A 19,717-nucleotide genomic window follows, 5' to 3' on the forward strand; every position below is an offset into this window, starting at 1 on the left:
TTGAACCTGAGTCTCGCCTGATGACAGAACTTAAGAGACGCTACTTTTTATAACAGGTGATAAAGGACAGGTGTATCTTTTTGTTTACAAGCTCATGATTAACACCTTACCTGCCACCTACCTCCCAACATCTTTCCCCCAACCCCCACCCCACCATCCAGTCCTCTCCTCGTATCATCTTTCACTGATCCAACCTCCCAACACCTATCCTGTCTGTCTCCCATACATTTAGTCTCATTCCATCCTCTCTCCCCTTCTCACCCCGTCTCATCTCACCCATCTCCCCATTCAATTACTCTACCTCACCGGCCCCCTTGCAATGCCCCTTCCCTTCCCAATCTCCTTTTCTTCCCCCAGCATCCCTACACCCCCTTCTCATTCTCATCTCACCCATCTCCTCACCCCATTACCCCACCCCAATCCTCGCCTTCCCAATCTCATTTTTTCTCCCCTGGTAAAAAAAAAAAAAAAAAAAAGTCCAATTACGTGGGCTTTGCGGGTCACTAACATACGTCTTTTTATATTTTTCTTCCCTTTACCGAGATCAATTAGTGAGACGCGGCGATAGCGAGACAGAAAACACAGGTGACTGATCTCTCTCTCTCTCTCTCTCTCTCTCTCTCTCTCTCTCTCTCTCTCTCTCTCTCTCTCTCTCTCTCTCTCTCTCTCTCTCTCTCTCTCTCTCTCTCTCTCTCTCTCTCTCTAATCTCGCCACTCTATCTCCGACACAGTGGGGTTAACACAGATTTGGCTACACTTCAACTCGATGAATCATTCCCAGTGACCATAGTCCCCCTCATCTCTCTCTCTCTCTCTCTCTCCACCCCCATCCCCTCCTCTCCCGTCTTCTCACCACAAAGACATTATTTTAAGCTGCGCCAGAATCCATCCCAACACGCACCTTCGCGGGCCGCCGGGAAAGCACAGCGTGAGGAAGGAAAACAATAAATATCCCGTCTGGGTAACTTACCTCTCGCTCGCCCTCGCTGGCAGGTACCGGCCGTCCGCCCTGAAAAGGAGGAAAATGTTGCTGTGAAAGTAGTTGGGCCTCGTTTGTCAAAAGAGCAGAATTTTTCTAAACGGCTACTAGTCATTTGTATTTTAATGTCAGGAAAATGTTGTCTTAAAAGTGGTTGGATCTTCTTTGTCAGAGGAGCAATTTTTTTTTTCTTCAGAATAAGTTATATGCTACAGTGATCAGATCTACTTTAATGTCAACATGCAGCCAGCTAATTATTTTCATGAGGTCAACACACTACTGATCAAATGCATCATAAATTATCAAAAACAATCTACACTTTAAATGTCAATCCGTTTTCTTGGCAGCATCTCGCTCAGTTTTTGATACAAATAATGAAATAAATGGAGCGTATATATAAACTTAAAATTTGCCGTTGTAGTTTCTTGGTAAATCCTTGTTTTGTGTTTAGTTGTGATACTGACACAGTGAGAGGCTGCAGCTGAAGGGTTAGCGAACAAGTGTTGTGTGTCTAGGACCAAAGATCGAGTCCTGTCCTGTCCTGTCTAACACTTTTTGACTTCTTCTTAGAATATCACGCTGTTATGGAAGTCACACTTAGATTATAACTTAAGAAAAGCGAGCAATGAATGTCGTATGTTCCTTATATGAGTTACAACAAGAAAAAGAACAATAACAGCAACAACACCAGCTCCTTCACACGATGGAGATATTTGCCTCTCGTCGGAAAGAGTAGAAACATTATTTCCCACCGTGAAAACACACACACACACACACACACACACACACACACACACACACACACACACACACACACACACAAAGCATGCAAGAAAATGAACACCACTCAATCTTGAAGAAGCACCACCGCCAGGAGGGAGCAGGAGCAGCAAGGTGCCACTGTTCTCGCCTCGCATCTCGTAAATAAGATAGCCAGCGAGACACAGATCCTCTTTACAACACACACACACACACACACACACACACACACACACACACACACACACACACACACACACACACACACAAGATGTTAAAGAAACTGGATTTAACCGGCAGCAAAGTCCGATAGTTCAAATAGAGTCATTTTGTCACGAAGGTCATGTTGTTGCACCTCAGGAATGGACTCAGACTCCTCAATCACACTTTTCGATCACTGACTTTCACAGAGGAGAGTTGCAACTGGTTTGAAGTGGAACGGGGAGAGGAGGAGGAGCAAGAAGCCATCAACATAAGAAATGCAGCTGAATTATTTTGCAAGTTTATGAGATGATAAGTATACCCTGGAGTGCATAGTCTTGGAATATGAGGTAAGGAGAGAGAAGAGAAGAGAGAGGTGGGAAAAGTGGGTGAACGCTAGGAGAATGGCGGTGAGGCGGGGAGCTAAGCCACCGTGATACGATCTTAGCAAACCTAATATGAACTCAACCACTACAGCGTAACCCTAGCACACCATCACGTGACCTCGTCCCCCGAACACGACCGAGGGGACCCAACGTGACTCTAATCGCCAACACAACGACCCGTAGCCCATGGGAAGTACTCTCGCTTTCCTTGGTGTTAGGAGGAGAGATGGACGAATGAGCTCGGCGTGTAAGGGACGTAGATGATAAGGAAGATAAACGTGCGTGAGGGAGGGAGGGGAAGTAGGTAGGTAGGTAGGAAGTTTTATTTTTACAGTAAACGAAGCAGCTCAAGGGGAAACAATAATATAATAAAATAAAACAGAGAAGTCCGCTAACAATTCTCCTATATAAGAAATCAGAGAAAAGTGGCCAAGAGAGGTAGGTAGATGAGTAGGTAGGTACGTAGGTAGATGCACAGGTAGATTGATCGAGAGGTTACTAGCAGGTAGACAGGTAAAAGACGGGATAAGTAAAACAGAAAGGTGATAAAGCTGTGAGTAATTATCATCAGGCAAGCATTCTTTCCCCGCCCTCTTCTCTTTCTTCTTCTTGGTTATGTACAAAAATGTCTTCTTTCCTCCATACAACATTTATCCCTCTCCCTTCCCTTATCTCCATTTATCATTATCTCGATCCATCTCCTTTCTCTCTCTCTCTCTCTCTCTCTCTCTCTCTCTCTCTCTCTCTCTCTCTCTCTCTCTCTCTCTCTCTCTCTCTCTCTCTCTCTCTCACCCCAACATCCTTCAAATTATATTAATCATCTTTATGCTTCGTCTCATCTGTCGCATTCTCTCCTAACCCTTCTTATACTTTATTCATCCTCTACACCGATCTTCTCTCTCTCTCTCTCTCTCTCTCTCTCTCTCTCTCTCTCTGCATCGTAATTACATCATGTCTTTCACTCATTTCCTCCCCTTCTCTCTCTCGCCCTTTGCTTTGTGTTGGTCCCTCTCCGGCGCTCACTCACTCCGTCTCTATCTTACTCTCGGAAAATTAGCACTGAAAAGTAAATATATGGAGCTCTTCCTCTTAACAAAATTACAGTCAAATCGTGGGTGGCGGAGGGAGGGAGGGGGTGGAGGATGTGTGTGTAGGAGGGGGAGAGATAGGGTAGGGGGGAAAGATGGGGTGGGGGGTGAGGGCCGGGCAGGTGACAGGTGAGCTAAGAAACACCGTCCTTTCACCTGTAATTATTGTGACAGGTATCTCCTCCTACAAGTTCCTACTGGCCGATAAATATGTCCTGTAGGATCTTCTTCCCACTCCCATGCATCCTCCCGACTCCCTTCCCTTCCCTTCCTTTCCTTTTCTTTTCCTCTCTCTTCGTGCACCTCCCTTCTTTGCGCTACCCTTCCCTGCTCCTCTTCCTCCTTCTCCTTCATTGTCTCTCTTCTCTCATTATTACTTCCCTTCCTCCCGTTTTCTTTCTAAGCACGAAATCATCTTTCATTCGCATTAGATAAAAATTCCTTAAACTTTTCCTTTAATATATTTCCGAAGAGCATTACAAATCATCTCTCTCTCTCTCTCTCTCTCTCTCTCTCTCTCTCTCTCTCTCTCTCTCTCTCGTCTACCTGCCTAATCACCGCGCTAATCAACAAGTCTCACCTGTCACTTAGCTTTGATAGTTGCTTCCGCCCGGGGCAATATTCTCCTCTCTAATTATGTTCTCTCTCCCTCCCTTCTCCCCTCCTAACCTCCCTCACTGCCTCCTGGTCCTCTTCCTCCTTCTACTCCTCCTCCTCCTCCTCCTTCTGGTCCCTTTTTAATGGTCACCTGAAAGCTACCAGTCCTGAACCTTCCTGTTACCGAAATAAGGTCTAGTCACTTCCAAGACTAATGAGGGAAAGAGAGGGAGGCGCGTGGAGCGGGGTGAGGGGCGGGAAGGTGGTGGGGAGGCGCAGGATGTAGGGAAAGAGCAGCATTAGGGGGAGGACTCTATGGGTAAACCTAACCATTGTAAGTGCAGCAAATGAGGAGTTTAGGTCGCTTTGTGGTTGTGATGTGTGATGGCTGTGGTGACGGTGGTGGTAGAGTGGTTTGGTGGAGGATGTGGCGGAGGAGGAAAAGGAAGATGATGAGGGAGATGGAAGAGAAGTGGGTGACATCTGGGTGACATGGAGACGTAAAGGAGATTAAGAGGAAAAGGAGAAGAACGAAGAGGGCGAAGAGATAGGTGAAGAGGGAGAAAATGAGAGAGAGGAACGAAAAGAGGGTGGCCTTTTGGATGAGACGGGAAAGACATAATAGATATATGGAGGAGGGCGAAGAGGAGGACGAGGAAGAAGAGAAAGAAGATGAGGAAGATGAAAGACAGTAGGGTGATTTCTTGGGTGAGGCTTGGAAGACAATTTAGAAAGATGGAGACGGACGAGGAGGAGGAGAACGAAGAGAAATAAGATGAGGAAGATGGAAGAAAGAAGAGAGGTATTCATTTTAAGGTGGGAGGGGACGGAGGCGGCGTGAAGGAGGGATGGAGGAGGACGAGGACGAGAACGACGAAGAGAAGGAAGATAAGGGAGATGAAGAAAGGAGGGTGGGTGGTATTATGTTGGACGGAGACATAAAGGATAGATGGAGAAGGACGAGGAGGAGGAAGACGAGGAAAAAGATGAAGGGGATGGAGCGAGGAGGGTGGTTTTCAAGGTGGGACGCAACGGAAACATAAGAGAGGAAGAGGATGAGATAGATGGAAGAGGAAAGGCAAGTGGGTGGTATTTAAGATGGGTCAGGACGGAGGAGACATAAGGAAGAGAGGGAGAAGAACGAGGAGGATAAAGGAGATGGAAGGGAAGAGGATGGAAGTATTTAAGATGGGTCAGGACGGAGATGACGTGAAGGAGAGATGGAGGAGGAGAAGTCTTGAGGCTCGGTGACACACGGGGGTCTGTAACGAACACTAATTACGGCCCATAAACCAGGTGGTGACGCAACGCTAAGAGCCAACACAGGTATTCGCTCACACCTGAACGCCCTCGACCTGGCTCTCTCTACCTGTCTGTCTGTCCGTCTGTCTGTCTGTCTTGATCTTGACTCATTTACACAACTCCTCATTATTAATCTGCTAATCAAAGTTCACCTTCAATGGTAGAAACTGGTCTAATTATTTTTTTGGTGATGTGTGTGTGTGTGTGTGTGTGTGTGTGTGTGTGTGTGTGTGTGTGTGTGTGTGTGTGTGTGTGCGTGTGTGTGTGTGTTTACGACATGCGCCACATTTCTGGGTCCTCAGCTTCCGGATCGTGTTTGGCCGCTCGTGAGGAGGACAAGTGTTCCCGTTTGTGGCCGGATGTCCCCAGGAAACAACTCTCCTCCCTCCACCGCCAGAAGCCCCCCCCTCTCCCTCAAATAGCTCCCCTGCCTCCTCCTCCTCTCCTCACTTTGACCCCCTCCCTTTCTTCCCCAACTCTAAGATGCTTTCATTTCTCACATTGTATCTCTTCCCCTCAACACCCTTCATCGATGTCCCCTTCCCTTTAAAAGCCTCCCCATCCCTCAAATTGTTCCTCTTCCTCCCCTCCACTCCCCTTTGATCACCTCCCTCCCTTTCCAACTCTCAAAACTTCCATTCCTTGCATTACACACCCTCCTTTCCTCACCTACGTCCTGCTTCCTTCTCTTCCCTCATATTTTCCCCTCTTTCCCTTTCCCCTCCCCTTTTTGTCCCCTTCCCCTCCTTTTCAACTCCCAGACGTTTTCTTTTCTAACACTGCATCCCTTCCTCCCTTCAACATCCCTCAACTTTATCCCCCTTCCTTCCAAACCCTTTAAACAGTCTTCCCCTGTCTCAAAGTTCTCCCCTCCTCCCCTCCACTCTCTTCACCCTTGTCCCCACTCCGTCCTATAACTCCCCACTGTAGGTATGTGAGAGCCTGAAGTGGGGATAGACAGCAATAAACAAGTGGAGAGAGGATAAGGGAATATAAGGAAATGAACTCCCCTCTCTCTAATAGGTTCCCCTCAATCCCTCTTACCCTCCAACTAATGCTGTCCGTTCCAAAGACACCCCCATGCCCACTTATTCATCCGCCTAAACTTCTCTTTCCCTCCAAACTAACACACCTTCAGTTATCCTCCCCCCACCCTTGAATTACCCCGTTCTTCCTTTCAGCTCCCTTTCTTTTCCCTCCTCCTACTCCTCCACTTCTCTCCAAACATCTAAAGTTCCCTCCCTCTCAGCTTCTTTCCCCACCAAAACCTTCCCCTTCCTCCCTCTCTTTTTCCCTTTTCCATTTCTCCCCTCTTCCCCACCCTTCAGTGTTTCCTAAAAGGCATTCTCTCTTCTCGTCTGTTCCCTTCCTCAATTTTTCCACCATCCCATCTAGCTATACCAACACAATGTCTTCTTTTACCCTGCCTCCTCCTCCTCCTCCTCTTCCTCCTCCTCGCTCTTCCTCCCATCAGCAGCCCCCTTCTCCCTCGCTTTCCTCTTCCTCCCCATAACACTAATTTTTCGGGTTATATTTGCTCGTGAACCGAATTTCGTTTTTGGACACGAGTCAAGAAAGTTGTCGCGTCGCCGGCCACGCTTTTCAATCTGGCGCCGAAAATACGACGACGCCGAACCGAAACTCCGAGAAATTTTGCGAAATAGAATTATGAGATTTTATCTTTTTTGGAGGGTTTTGGGGGGTAAGCTTTCTTTAAAAATTGAATCGAAAAATGTATGAATAAAAGAGAAGGGAAGAAAGAAGGTAAAATTATTTCGTGCTTTTAACCTTTCTTTAATAACTGACAAGAGAAAAAGATCAAGATGAAGGCAAGGAAATGACAAAACGAAATATACCACAACACGAAAAAAAAAATGTTAAGAAAGAAAGCTGGAGAGAAAGAAAGAATACAGAACAGAAGAGAAAGGAAGAAAAAAGACGAAAGATTAAAAATGAGTGAAAGAAAGAACGGAAAAAAAAGTAATGGTACAAGAAGCGAACAAAAAATGAAAGAGAGAAGAAACAAAATAAAACTGATGGAAGAAAGAAAAATACGTTAGACACATAACCAAAAACACTAAACCTGATAAATCAAATAAGAGGAGCCAGGAAGCAAGGAAGACAAAGGAAACAGGAGCTTACAGAGGCGGCGCAGGAGACTCGTGAAAAGGAGGACCACCGAAGCAAGACAGCAACGCAGGGAAGACTAGATAAATATAAACAAACAAAAAACGGAAATAAATAGGTTAAAAAAATAAATACACAAAATATCTACGCACACTAAAAGGGACAAAACATCCTCCACTTCTCGGTTCATCCACTCCTCGTTCTCTTCCTCATCTTCCATTATTTCTCTCTTTCCACCTCTCCCTCAATCATCCACATCCTCCACTTCCCCATCTCAATCACCTCCACTTCTTCTTCCTCCCCTGCATCATCACTGTTATCGTTACCATTTTTCTCTTTCTCATCTTCTATACCTATCATCAACTTCTTTCCTTCCTCCCTTTTCATTACATTATCTCTCCCTTTTCCACTACATCTTTTCTTTGTCATCAACTCCACTTCCTCTTCCTCCTTGCCTTACATATATTCCTACCCCTACTCTTTCACTTTCGTCATTTTTCATTACTTTTCACTGTTTTTCACATTCCTTTCCCATCCACTTCATCTCTTTGTGCTCGCACTCCACTCCTTCCTCCTCCTCTTCCTCTTCCTTCTCCTCTTTCTCCATATTTCACGACCTACATATTCCTTCCTTTTCAGTGCTTTTTTTCATCCCTCATGTTTCCCCAGTTATCCATCTCCTCGTTCTATGCCTTTTTATTCACCTCCCTTTTTCCTTTCTTCCCCGTTCCCCAATTACTTTCCTCGTACGCTTGTCTTTTTTTTCATATTTCTCTTGTTTATTTTTTTCTAGTCTCTCCTTTTTATTTCGTCCAGCAAACACGACAGCAAAACACAAATATACATTCAGGCGTGTTCCTGGAAAAGCTGCAGTAAAGAGAGAGAGAGAGAGAGAGAGAGAGAGAGAGAGAGAGAGAGAGAGAGAGAGAGAGAGAGAGAGAGAGAGAGAGAGAGAGAGAGAGAGAGAGAGAGAGAGAGAGAGAGAGAGAGAGAGAGAAACTTGCTTTTTAAATATAAATAACCAAATATATTCAAATGAAAACAACCTTGAATAAACACCCATTGTATTCAGCCTTTATAACCACACAACGACAGCAACAAGCACAACTACAAAGCAATAACAGGGGCGACTACTATAATAACTATATAAACAACTATAACAAAATAATAACAAGGATATGATACTACTACTTATAGAACAATGACTACTACTATACTTACTACTACTACTACTACTACTACTACTACTACTAATAATAATAATAATAATAATAATAATAATAATAATAATAATAATAATAATTTTTTCATTGGAACAAAACAAGCATTATCCGTCAAAACACAATTCCTCATCTCTGATCCCGCAAAAACTGTCACTAAACCATCTTTCTTAACCTCAAATTAACTTAATATACGGGTTTATGGACACAAGATTTAAGTTGACGTATTTTTCAGTTGGTACGGTTGATTATCGTCGCCTTAAAGTCCAGGGGCCATAGTCTCAGATTCTTTCGGCTCTCATAACTATTTCCTAAGGTCACACAGGAGATTAATCGGGTTCTCATAAGTGCTTTTTACATTCATGGTGCAGAAGCCTTGTCAAACTTTCAATAGACTCGTAAAACTACCCACTGAAATACCCACAGCCTCTACCAAAGCTCTATGAAATGTGTGTGTGTGTGTGTGTGTGTGTGTTAGCTCCGAATGTTTGAAAATATGAGCCCAGGTCCGCAATGTGGGTGTAGGTGAACATGATTCTCGCCCGCAAACCACTGCTGACCTCATAAAAGAGAAAAGCCTATTCCTCATCCACGCGACCTCACTGCTTCTTGGCTGCTGTTTCCTCCCTATACCACCACCACCACCGCCCCCCCAATCATTAAAACACGAAAAAAAGGCAAAAAAGAACAACAGCAACAATTACATCACCACAAATGCATTTCCGTCAGTCTTACCTTCGCAACAACAAAAGCCAGGAAACGGCTACACACACACACACACACACACACACACACACACACACACGACCATCATCATCATCGCCTCTCCCAGCCAAGACCACTCCCATTACACCCTTCTTTATCACCACGACACATACAATTACAACCGACGCAATAACCATACGTCATTAGGAAACGCCAAGTGGTAGCTTCGTTATGACCACCTCCGAGTGTAGCTCCGCTGTTTCCGCAACCTTAACCTCCCTCAATCTCCCTTCCTCTCCTCTCCTCCTCCTCCTCCTCCTCCGTCTCTCCCTCCTCCTCCTTGTCCGTGACCAGAGCCGCAGCCACCCACTACTTTCCTGCGCGGGCTCGTGGTGAGGGAGTGAGAAGGAGGGAATGAAAAGAGAGAAGAAAGGAGGGAAAGCAGCCGAGTAAACAGGTACACAGTGCAGAGATTGAGGCGGTTTTAAGTAATGGTGGATGAAAAGATATACACGAGGGGGGGTGGGGGGTGGAGAGAGAGAGAGATAGAGAGAGAGAGAGAGAGAGAGAGAGAGAGAGAGAGAGAGAGAGAGAGAGAGAGAGAGAGAGAGAGAGAGAGAGAGAGAGAAACTATGTGGACAGGTAAGGAGACATTGATTAAAAGAAGGGAAAGTCAGGCAGGTAGGTCGGAAGGTGTTACATAGGTGAACCAGGCGGCAGATGGCTCCGTCAAGTTCCGTCCCATCTCCTATACTGTCCCATCCAACATAGCTCTCTCCCCTTCCCTTCCACCTCACCTTACCCATTCCCCTTCTTCACTTCCATACACTTTTTTTTTTTTACATTAAAGGATATTGCTCAAGGGCAACAAAAAGGGGTACAAAAAAAAACCCCCGCTACTCGCCGCTCCCACAAAAGTAAAAAGTAAAGAGTAGCCAAAAGAGAGATCAATTTGGGGTGGAGAGGTGTCTTGGGGTATCAAATGGTCTGTGGTCTAGCCTTGTTATGTTACATCATATTCTCTCTCACCCTTCTCACCCTCTTTTGTTCTGTTCTATTCCCAAAACATTCCCTTTCCTTTCGCTTCTTACATTCCCTGTCTCGTTCCGCCTGTCCTATCCCAGCAAACAATCTCTTTAGTCTTCCCTTCTATCCCTTTTACTGTCCCATTCCCTCATGACCTGTCCCAGTAAACAATCTCTTTAGTCTTCCCTTCTCCTATCCCTTTTACAGTCCCATTCCCTCATGACTTGTCCCAGTAAACAATCTCTTTAGTCTTCCCTTCTATCCCTTTTACTGTCCCATTCCCTCATGACCTGTCCCAGTAAACAATCTCTTTAGCCTTCCCTTCTATCCCTTTTACTGTCCCATTCCCTCATGACCTGTCCCAGTAAACAATCTCTTTAGTCTTCCCTTCTCCTATCCCTTTTACTGTCCCATTCCCTCATGAACTGTCCCAGTAAACAATCTCTTAGCCCTTTCCTTCTTCCTGTCCTCTCTCTCAATCAACCCTCACTCTACCCGTCTATTCATCCTAACTCCTTTTCCGCGTTTCGTTCCCTTTTGTCCCACTGAACCCTAACTCACTCTACCCTTTCTTTCCTACCCGCCCCTTTTCTGGTTCCTACCCCATCCTGAACCAGCGAACCATCCTTTCACTTACCATTCCCTTCACACTCACCCCTTTCCCATCTCCCCTGTCCCAGAGAATCCTCCCTCCACTACCACTACCCAACCCCTTCCATCTCACCTTTTTCCCATCTCCTGTTCTGCCCCAGCCACCCTCCCTTCACTACTCCTACCCCATTCCCTTCACAGTCACCTTTTTCCCATCTCCTGTCCTACCCCAGCCTCCCTCTCTCCCTATACCCCTTCCCTTCCACCTCACCTTACCCCTTCTTCGTTTCCACAACCTACCAGCGTCTCGGGACATTAAACGGTCTCTGGTGTTTTATTGGACACAGGGAAGCCATTAACAAGGCCCGGGTGGCGGCGGTCGAGTTATGAGCCGACGCCAGATTGGAAGACAAAGTGGTGCCGGGAGATTTGTCTTCGCCGAGGCGGGGTGGAAGGGGAGCAGTTTTGTGTGGTCGTCCTGATGGGTGAGGTTGTGGGCGGGGTGGGTCGGGGTGAGGAGGAGTAATTAGCTTGTTACACGGGTCTCTCTCTATCTTTCTCGCTTGCTCTTTCTCTATTTCACTCAACTTTATGATGTGGCTGGGTGGGTGGATGGTTGGGAAGGGTAGGGAGTGTGTGTTGTGGTCTTGTGTGTGTGTGTGTGTGTGTGTGTGTGTGTGTGTGTGTGTGTGTGTGTGTGTGTGTGTGTGTGTGTGTGTGTGTGTGTGTGTGTGTGTGTGTGTGTGTGTGTGTTTGTGTGGTATGATCTCATGTGTGTGCCGAAATTTAAACTATCCTTTATTTCATGAGTTGTTAGTGAATTAGTCGTTTTGAGTTTTAGTTCTGTGTTAAGACGAACTTGTATGATGATATAATACTATCCATGAGGTCAATAAAATATTCAACCAACTTACTGACTAATCCTAACAAAGGAAAGAGGTACCTATCTAACTAAATGGATAGCAATTTAATTAATCATTTAAGTCATCTATTTAATTAATAAACTGTAGGATTAACTAACTAACGAACCGACAAGCTGAATAATTAAGTAACTAAATAAATACCAAATTAATTAACAGGAGAACTAACTAGCTAACAAAGTAACTAACTAAACAACTAGCTATCTAACTACTTGAATATCTAACTAACAGAACTAACAGCCAGTGTGTGTGTGTGTATGTGTGTGTGTGTGTGTGTGTGTGTGTGTGTGTGTGTGTGTGTGTGTGTGTGTGTGTGTGTGTGTGTGTGTGTGTGTGTGTGTGTGTATGCGCGCCTCCCCGCCCTTCCCAACCCTCCTACCGTTTCAAGATGAGCGTGGTGAATCCTTATCTAAGGAACGCACAGACGAACATTAGTGTGGCAGTTACCGTTAGTTAGTGCACACTGGTACCCCCCCCCAGCCCCCCCCTCTCTCTCTCTCTCTCTCTCTCTCTCTCTCTCTCTGCGGTATACGCCAAAAATAAATGATGAACGCCTCTGTCTCCTCCTCCTCCTCTTCCTTTTCTCGTAATTTCCTCTTCCTTCTTTCCTTCCGTACTTCACCTTCGAGAGAGAGAGAGAGAGAGAGAGAGAGAGAGAGAGAGAGAGAGAGAGAGAGAGAGAGAGAGAGAGAGAGAGAGAGAGAGAGAGAGAGAGAGAGAGAGAGAGAGAGAGAGAGAGAGAGAGAGAGAGAGAGAGAGAGAGAGAGAGAGAGAGAGAGAGACAGAGAAGAAAAAAATACTAACACTACACCTTCACTTTCCATAATCCTCTCTACCTTAGTGTCGAAATCAGGACCCAGGTTGCATTTTGGGATTAGGGGGTCAGTGTGTGTGTGTGCGTACGTACATGTGTGTGGTGAGTGGGATTAAGGAGACCAGGAACGAGGGTAGAGTGTGTAGTAGTGGAGTAGAGTGGAGTGGCGAGTGACCAGCAGATGGAGTGGGATAAAGTCAGGAATAAGAACAGGGATAAAGGGAGTGAGTAGACGGTAAGTTGAGTGGGTAAATTGAGTAAGCAGGGATGAGCGGTGAGTAGAGAAGGGAGGTGAATTGGATAAGAAGAGTGAGATGGGGAAAGAAAGAAGGGAAGGAGGAGGAGGAGGAGGAGGAGGAGGAGGGATAAGAGGGTGCACATGTGAGAATGGTTAGGCACTGAAATAAAATAAGGTGAGGAGGAGGAGGAGGAAGGAGAGGCGGTGAAGGAGGGGGTAAAGGAGGAGGAACATGAGGAGGGTGAAGCAGAAAAGTGAAATGAGGCTTTGAGGGGAGGAGATGAAAGGGCATTGAGTGATTAAGGAAAAATATGGCGGTAATTGCTATCCAGGTGCAGCAAAGCGAGGCGACTTACGACCACGAGGCGAGAAAAAGACAGGTGAGGAAGGGAAACTAATCAGCACAGGTAAGCACAGGTAAGAAAAGGTGAAAATTAAAAGGAAAGGAAAGAAAAATAACCTGAACTGCATTTACATAGATTTTAATAGATGAAAATAACGGTAGGAAAAAAAAGACGAAGAAAAAAGAAGAATAAGAGGCAAGAAGAACTAGATGACTGAGAGAAAGAAAGAGAAAACAGAAGAAAGAAAAGAATGATAGAAAAAAAGAAAGCAAAAAAAGACTTCCTTGCACACTGGTCATGTTCTCACCTGCCGACGAATTCCTGAAAGACAATACGATAAAGGATGAAAGGAAGGTGGAGGGAGGGAGGGAGGGAAGAAGAGGTTGGCTGGAGGAGGAGGGACGAAGTGATTGGGTGGGGGAGGAGGACGGAAGGAGGGAAAGAGGAGGGGGAAATGGAAGATAGGAAGAGGTAGGGAAACAGAGAAATGGAGGAGAGGAGAAAGGAGGAGAGATAGGATATTGGGATGATGGAAGGGATAAAGGAAGAGAAGGGGGAAGAAGGATGAAAAGGAGGATGGAGTAGAGGAAGAAAAGGGGAGATAGGAGAGGGGGATGACTGAGGAAAAGAAAGAGAGGGAGAAAAAGGGAGGAAGGATGAATAAAAGGGGATGGAGTAGAGGAGAGAGGAGGAAAGATAGAGGAGAGGGATGATGGAGGAGAGAAAGGAAAGAAAAGGAGAAAGAGGAAAGAATGAGGGGGGAAGGGAGGAATGAAAAAGTCGAAAGGAGAAACACAAAAATAGACATTCCTCCTCCTCCTCCTCCTCCTCCTCCTTCTGCAGCGCCTACTCCATCCCTCCCCCCCTTCCTCGCTCCCACCCTTCCTCGGCCCCAGCAGCTGCCAATAAGAAGGGCGGGAGGCACAGAGTCGTCTAATCAGCAGCCAATGACAACACTCGAGGCCCGCCGCCCGACCCTCATCATTGTATGCAAATGTTTAAGCAAAATATTTTCCTCGACTCTTCATTTCTGTCCCGTCACTACAAGGCGTTACAGAAGGAGTGATTGTGCTAATGCCACGGTCACGACACTTTGCTGGGTAGGGGGAGGAAGGGGAAGGGGGAGGGGATGAATGAGAACAAGGAGGGGGTAAGGTACGAAGGGATAACTGAAGAAAGAAGGGAGAAGAACATGTGGGAAGGAGAACAAGGGGGTGACGTACGAAGAGAAAGGTACGGAAATGAATGAAGAAGAGAGAAGAACAAGAGGGAGAAGGAAAGGGTGAAGGAGGAGGACAAGGGGGTGGAGGGGCGGGGGGAGGGGGCAAAGGTTAGGACAATTGAGGGAGGGAGAGAAAGAAGGACAAGGAGGAAAGAGAGAAGGAGCGACGAACGAAAGAAAGGGGCTGAGGAATTATGGGAGGAGATAAGGGAAGGAAAACATAGGATGCGAGAGAGGACAAGGATGGTAGGGAATGGGTGAGGGATGATGATAATTGGAAAGAAGAGAGGGAGTAGAGGAAAGGGAGGAACGAGAAGAAGGTAGAGAGACAGGGGAGGGAAAATGAGGACAAATAAATGAAAGAAAACACTGGGAGATGGGAAGAGAAGAGTGACGAAAAGCAAATGATAGGGAAATAGAGGAGTAGGTAAGGACAATTTCAGGGGAAAGAGAGAGGAAAAGTGAAGGAGAAAAGAAGGAAGGGAAAGAGTAAAGGGGAGGAAGGGAAGGTAAGGACAATTTAGATAAGTTAGTAAGAGGAGAATAAGGGGAGAAGGGAGAAGAGGAAAGGGAAGAGATGTTAGGAGGAGAAGGACAAGGGGAGAAGGGAGGAGAGGAAAGGGAGGGGATGTTAGGAGGAGGACAAGGGGAGAAGGGAGGTGAGGAAAGGGAGGGGATGTTGGGAGGAGGAGGACAAGGGGAGAAGGGAGGAGAGGAAAGGGAGGGGATGTTAGGAGGAGGAGGACAAGGGAAGAAGGGAGGTGAGGAAAGGGAGGCACCGGGATAGTGGGGTGATGAGGTAAGGGGATGACGGTCACTGAGGAGCACACGGGGAAGGGAGGAGCGGGTGTGTGTGTGTGTGGGGGTGGGGGTGAGAGCAAGGGGGGGGGATGCTCTCTGCCTTTCACACCGGGGGGCTTCGTGGTGATAAGTCAAGGCTTCCACGACCTTATCCGTGACCTTAAGGCGGACTCTCGCTGCCCGTCAGACCGACACCGCGGCCACCTCCTGACGACCGAGACTGAGAGCTGTAACGCCTGAGCCCGCCCGTCTATGGCTCACCCTGATACAGCCTTTTCATCATTCACCCTCGTCACCATTGCCTAGGCCTTCGTCACAATCCCCTCGAAACCTTTCACCATCCCCATTCAGTTCCGAGAGGGACTAGAAGTAAGTTAGTGTATGTTATTGTTTATTTTCTACGGCGAGCAATATCTTACGGACTCCCAGTTTTCTTGTTTTGTTGCTTTTATTATTTTCCTCCTCCCTATCAAACACTTCTCTATTTCCTCATCTTCCTCTTCTTCCTCGTCCTGTCTCGTTATCGTCCTCAGCGTCGTCCTCCTTCTCTTCTGAATTAAATTACTAGAATGGACAGTCTCATTAAGCCCGACAGATATTTTGTTGCTTGAAATTCCATGTTTTGTTGTTTCTTCTTCCTTTTCGTACTCCACATTGTCTTCGTCATTGTTCTCTTCCTTGCCTTAGCCCTCGTTTTCGTTTATCATTTCCCATCATTCTTATACACACCCTTTTTTCTTCTTGTCCCTTCTCCTCTTCCTATTTCCTCACTTCCTTCCCTATTTCACCGTCTTCCTCTTCTTTATCTTACTTTCCTTTCTCATCTTCCTTGTCGTCCATCTCCTCTTTCTGCTACCCCAATTCTTCTTTCCTCTTTTCACAACTTCTCCTCCAGCATTCCAAGACTGCTTTCCCTCCCTCCATCTCTCACCCTCGCCGTGAGCCTGCCTCGACTCCCAGCCTTGCCATGAGCCTGCCCTGCCTCTCAGCCTCGCCGGGGGCGGCGCAGGAGGCAGGTTACCTTGGCCAAGAGAATTGGACACGTCGGGAAAACCTCCGCGGCCAAGGTCTTTCCGGCCGAGCGTCTCGAACTTATTTGATCGACGGTAAAAAATGAGGTTAATTGAGTCACGTTTATGAACTCGAATGATTGCGTGTCTTTCTGTTTGCTTTCCTGCCAGCCTGTCTTTGAATTCGCTTTTAATACGGCTATTATCACGACCTTCACTGCCGCCACGACCACCAGAGCCAGAAATAGCATCCTTACCACCACTATTGCCACCATAAGGCCCGCGTGACTATGTGTGTCTCTGTCGACTTATCTGATTAGTTTTTCTTTAACTATTTTTTCATACGATCTTTATCAATGTCAACACAACCACTATCATGTTAATCACAGCCTTGACATATGTTAATTAGCATCACTACTACTACTACTACTACTACTACTATTACTACTACTACTACTACTACTACTACTACTACATTTTACCACCACTGCTACTTCTACAATTATGAGGACTTCTGCTACTACTACTCATCAAACCAAAAAAACATCTGCCAGCACCGCATTATGCTCGCGTACTCCCTTAATTAACCCCGGCAGGTAACAGGTACGCGCAAAGCTACAGGTAAAATTCTCGTGCCACCCAACGACACCCAGCCGGAGAAATCCAATAAACATACACATTATTTATTTTTAGCAGGATAAATAATCGTGCACCTCATTAGTTTTGATTATGGTGCACTTCATATCGATGTAAATAATTATAATAAAGAATACATCAATTAGAATTCCTCCACCACCACCACCACCTCTCCCTCCTCCTCCTCCTCCACCACCACCCCCACCACCACCTCCTGCAGGCGTCCGGACCTCCCGCCTCCTGTGAAATACAACGCGGCCCCTTCAGGTTATTCAACGGCAGGAGGGGAAGGGGTGTCGTGGGGGGGGGGGCACGAGGTGGAGGAGGTGAGAAGGGGTGAGAGAGAGAGAGAGAGAGAGAGAGAGAGAGAGAGAGAGAGAGAGAGAGAGAGAGAGAGAGAGAGAGAGTTGCATTACTCGTCTCATGTCAGTTAAGAGGTAAAAAACGCTTATAATTAACACACACACACACACACACACACGCACACACACAGTCCACACGCCCCACCCCCCCCACCCCCACACACACACACGAATCCCCTATCCCTCCACCGCTACAGAACCTTCTCACTCCTGCACAAGACCACAAGACAATACTTCAATAACCTTCCTTTCGAAACTCTTCCTATCCCTCACGCACGATGCCGCCACACGTGCGAGCCTAAACTTCCAAGGGTGAGGGACGCAAGGCTCCTGGGGGCGGTGGCTGGGCGATGCGAGAACCCGAGGACCCGACCCTAACCTTTGGGTGGAGTGAGGGGGGCTAGGAGTGCGGAGGAAAGAGAGGGGAGTAGGGGAAGAAAGTATGGGAGCGGTGAGGAGGGCAAGGGAGTGAGTGAGGGCGGGTGGGAATGGGTGAGGTAGGATAAGGATGGGGAAGAATGGTGTGAATAGGGGAAGTAAATAATGTAAGGGGTGAAGAGAGTAGGGAAGTGAGTGAGGAAGGATGCTGAGGAAAGAGGGTGAGTGGGAATGGGTGAGAAGGGATGAGGAAGGGTGAGTATGAAGTGAGTAAGGATGAGGTAACTAAAGAGTGGGGTAAAGAGGGTAGGAGATTGAGCAAGGAAGGATGCCTAGGAGTGAGGGAGCGTAAGGAATGGGCGAGGAGGGATGAGGATGAGTAAAGAAAAATGAGAAAGGAGAGGGAGGGGGAAGGGAGGATAAGTGAGGTATGAGTGGTCAGGAGTGGGAAAGGAGTGAATAAGAGGTGCAGGGTGAGGATGGTATGAGGAAAGGGTGAAAAGGGGTGAGGTGGGGTGAAAGAGGATAAAGTTGGGTGAAGAAGAGGAAGAAAGTGAGTAGAGGTAATGGAGGGATGGAGGGAGGAGAGGGAAGGGTCAAGAAAGAGGTGGAAGGTGAGGTGGGCTGCTGGTGGTGGTGGTGGTTTGTCTACCTGTATAGGCTCATTAGCAGGTGAGTCAGTCTCCAACCCCTGAAAATAGAGGCTGCAACTTTCACGTATTTTCACTTCCAAGTCTTCGGACGGCATTACAAGCCTAAACTTCTGTATTCCGGCAGCTTCCGTGCACTTAAATTTGAACTTCCTTTGATCGTGATAGGTTTGTTTTCCCATTCTCTTTTAGCTGTTGCGTGTGTGGGGGGAGGAGGGGGGAGGAGGGGGTTACTTTCTTTTCGGATGGCGAGGATAATATTTTTTTGCTGTTCGGAGACTTTTTATGGTAGGCAGCTTGATTTAGGGCGGAAAGGGTAGTGGGTCAGGAGAGTCCGTGTGGTCCTGTGCGGGGATTGGGGTTGGTGGGTCTGTCGGGGAAGAGGGGAAGGGGGGGACGACGTGGGATGGACTGAGTGAAGGGGTGGGCTCTGAAGGTGAGGGTAAAACATTGTCTGGGTGGGCAGGTGTGGTGGGTGGACATTAATGGGTGGGCTGGGGTACCTGGACATGTGTGGGTGAATAGGTGTGTGTGAAAATATATGCTCGTGATGAGGTGATAAGACAGGTGTGAGTGGAAAGGTGCGGAAGAAAAGGTGTGAGAATGCAGGTGAATGGCATGGGTGGATGGTCAGGTGTAACAGATATTGCTGGCCAGGTATCGTGACAGGTGGCTGGAAAAGATCACTTCGGTCGGTATGATGGGAGGCGCTTTTGGGAACAGAAGGGAGTGGTGGTGATGCTGGTGGTGGTGGTGGTGATTGAAATGTAATATTCAATGAAGTGTAAATAAGTGAAAAACGACTGTGATGAGTTTGTGATTGGAATGAAAGAATAAGTCCAGGAAGTAAGTTGTATCCTGATGATGTTGCTGACGTGCAGGAGTGACAGTATAAGTGCTTTGGATGGCATACAACTTCGAGAAAATTTCGGCCTTGACCCAACTCGAGGCCGACATGCACATTCCTGTGTTTTTCATCTCATATTCGTGACAAATTTGCCGCCGAAATATTTCACTTCAAAGTCACGGGAGAATTAAAAGACTGATTGTACAAACTCGTTGCCGCCAGCGAGTGTTCACGGCAACAAACACTGTGTCAAGGCCGTCGCTGAGGCATGTACGGACGATCTCTGCCTCCGAAGGACAAAAGTCGAGTGATTTTTTTTTTTTTTTTTTTTTTACAGCTAAGGAGACAGCTCAAGGGCGCAAAGAAAAAAAAAAGAAAAAAAGGCCCGCTACTCACTGCTCCCGAACAGAGGTTAAAGGAGTGTCCAAAATCAGAGGTTAATTTCGGGAGGAGAGGTGTCCTGATCAAACGGATGTTGTAATAAGTGGCGACGCACACACACACACACACACAC

General features: G+C 46.8%; 1 long non-coding RNA gene across 1 annotated transcript in view; it reads right to left on the minus strand.

Moving 5' to 3' along the window:
* Positions 1–969: 969 nt before the first annotated feature.
* Positions 970–19,717, minus strand: part of LOC127009358 (uncharacterized) — a 184,810-nt gene continuing 166,062 nt past the window's right edge. The window contains exon 5 of the long non-coding RNA XR_007761891.1: positions 970–1,009. This is a non-coding gene — a long non-coding RNA (uncharacterized LOC127009358). The remainder of the gene's footprint in view (positions 1,010–19,717) is intronic.

This window comes from Eriocheir sinensis, chromosome 40, assembly GCF_024679095.1.
Source record: "Eriocheir sinensis breed Jianghai 21 chromosome 40, ASM2467909v1, whole genome shotgun sequence".
Classification (NCBI taxonomy): domain Eukaryota; kingdom Metazoa; phylum Arthropoda; class Malacostraca; order Decapoda; family Varunidae; genus Eriocheir; species Eriocheir sinensis.